This window comes from Neomonachus schauinslandi, chromosome 9 (genome assembly GCF_002201575.2).
Source record: "Neomonachus schauinslandi chromosome 9, ASM220157v2, whole genome shotgun sequence".
Classification (NCBI taxonomy): domain Eukaryota; kingdom Metazoa; phylum Chordata; class Mammalia; order Carnivora; family Phocidae; genus Neomonachus; species Neomonachus schauinslandi.
Window position 1 is genome coordinate 94729278 of NC_058411.1, and position 2534 is coordinate 94731811.

Here is a 2534-nt window from a genome sequence, read left to right on the forward strand (position 1 = left end):
AAAGAAAGAAAGAAAGAAAGAAAGAAAGAAAGAAAGAAAGAAAGAAAAGAAGAAAGGCAGGAAGAAAGGCTGAGATAGCTAAATGAGTTGGCTTCAGGCATGAAAATAAAATAAATTCATGATTTAAATAAAAAGAAAGAAGAAAGTAGGAATGAAAACCAACATAAAATAAAAGGGGAAAAATGATCTTCAGTCAGGTTCTTTCAGTATTTTATTAACCTTTCTTATCTCTAACCATCTGTGGAGCCCTGTTTTCCAGATTGTTTTGCCCCTAAAGCAAGTTTCTAAGAAGGAAAAAAGGGGGGGGGGGAGGGGATAGGAACAACGACCAGCAATAAATTAAATTAGCTATAATTACAGAAAACTCATAGGGTGTAACACTACTCCCCCTCCCAACATCTGAGTGAAGAGCCGACCATAAAGCCAGAATCCATGGAGTAAGGAAAAACAGCTGTTAGCCCACAGAGCTAAAGAAGAGGACCCTGTGGCAGAACATTCTGGAGCCATGTGGCCTAGGTGGCCAGCAGGAGCCAAAAGGCTGGGAAGATGGAGTCAAGGGCTCACAAGATTTCCTTCATTTCAGGCCTGACTTTGCTTAATTGGTGATCTATTGGGACAAAGACAAGGATTTGGCAATAGTTACCAAACCTGTCTCCACATCAGCCCTACCATCAGTCAAGATCCAGGGGCCTGGTTGCCAGGTTGGGCTTCCTGTCTAACTGACAGGATAAGGAAGAACCCTCTCCCTCCCAGCCAGTTTGCTGTCCAGACCCCTATCAACAACGGTGTAAAGACGTTAAGTAATTAAACTGAAAACAGCAGGAGGGAGGAAAGAAATATGGGGCAGTGCAGGAGGTCTGGAACCTTCCTCTTCTCCTGCCAGTGAAGTTTCCTTCTCCGCCCCACCCCCCACCCCCCACCCCCGACGGGAACCCAAGCACCTGGATGCCCCCCGGAGGTGACCTCAGCCCGGTCCCAAACCTGGAGCTGCAACTAACCAGCGCCTCGCCCATGCTGCCCCCGACCCTTGGCGGTTGTCCCGGTAGGGTCTGTGCTGAGGGCCTGGGAGAGGCAAAGCAACTTTTCCGCCGGGCTCAGACGCGCAGAAGCTGGGCGAGGAATCGCAGCCTCCAGCGCCTAACCCCAGGGCCAGCCCTGCCACTCGCCCGCTAGGGTGCTCGACTGTCCGGCTGAAGCGGAACCCACCGGGCGCGGGGGGTCGGGCGGTGCCTCCCACACCTCCCGCAGCTGCCGGGCTCACCTGGCTGGACCTCGCTGGGCCCGCGCCGCTCTGCCTGCGCGCGCGCCGCGTCCACCCGTTGCCGGCCCTTTTTGGGTCCTTGGCGGGTGTTTTCCGTCTGGCCCCACATCACTTCCCGTAAAGGAGAGCGAGGTGGGGGCGGGACCTCCTCTCTACCCTCCACCTCCCGCTTCCTCCTGTCACCTCAGGGAGCACCACCGCCCGACTCCGCGAGAGCGCTTTGCCGGCGCCTCCTCGCGCGCCGCTCCCGGTCCCGCCGCCCCTGCCGCGGGGTCCTCTTGTGAGGCTCGAAAAGGCTCCCGCACGCTTCATTTGGCCTATATCAGGTCTCCGCTGGCGTTCCCTGGAAAGTGTGAAACCTTAGTGAGTTGTTTTAGTCTTGAGACACAGACGTGACATTTACAAACTTCTCCAGGATCCGAGAGCTGCGAGGTGTGGTTTGGTGACTCTCGCCAAATCTCCTTCCCCAAAAGCCAGGTTCTAAAGGTATTTGTCAGGGCATCAGATCGGTGTCTCCAACTGTAGTAGCCAAGGGTGCTGAGCAGCCGCAAAGTCGGCCCCACCCAGGGTTCCTGAGGCTCAGTGTGCTCCTGCTGCAGGTACTCCCTGGTCCAGGTCCCTAAGGGCCGGATCCGCGCCGAGCGTCCGGCTCTGCCACTGTCCAGGCCGCCTCGCCAGCTCCTCACTCGGATCCGCCTGGGCCTGGCCTTCCTGGGGCAAGGGAAAGCTCTGGTTTATGGAAATGACAGGAGGGAGAAAAAGTAAAATTCTGGCAGGAAAAAATGTATTTCTGAGAGGAAATGACAAACGGGGTCCCTGCTCATACAGTGTAGTTCGGATTCGAAAATTAAATTTCTAAAAGAGAGCAATTCGTTTAAAAAAAAAAAAAGGCAAAATGTGGCACAATATAAAGAATAGCCGCTGTAAGGATAAACCTGCGAGCCTTTGCTGCCCCCCAGCGGCTTCCTTCTCTCAGCGCGGACGGGCGTGTATGCGGCAGCTTGGATCTGCAGCTGTGAAGGTGGTTTAGGCCACCAGGTTACCACTCAGAGGCAGCCAAATTTCTCCTCCAGTGGCCTCGGGGTATGGACAGTGGCCTTTGGGCTTGCTTCTGCGGGCTCCCAGGCGAAGCACGTCTGAACCAAATAATTCCACATCTAAGCAAAGCAAAAATGATTGAAAACCCTAATCCAGCTTCTCTTACCATCCGTTCCATCTCACTGATCTGTGTCTACTTCCACCACAAATTCCAGCTGTCCCAGGCCCACGTCCC

General features: G+C 54.1%; 1 protein-coding gene across 1 annotated transcript in view; it reads right to left on the reverse strand.

Annotated features, from left to right (window-relative positions):
• RAB27A (RAB27A, member RAS oncogene family) overlaps positions 1–1402 on the reverse strand; it is a 72581-nt gene extending 71179 nt beyond the window's left edge. Inside the window, exon 1 of the mRNA XM_021693823.2 lies at positions 1262–1402. The gene's annotated coding sequence lies outside the window, so the exon portion shown is untranslated. The remainder of the gene's footprint in view (positions 1–1261) is intronic.
• Positions 1403–2534: the final 1132 nt, after the last annotated feature.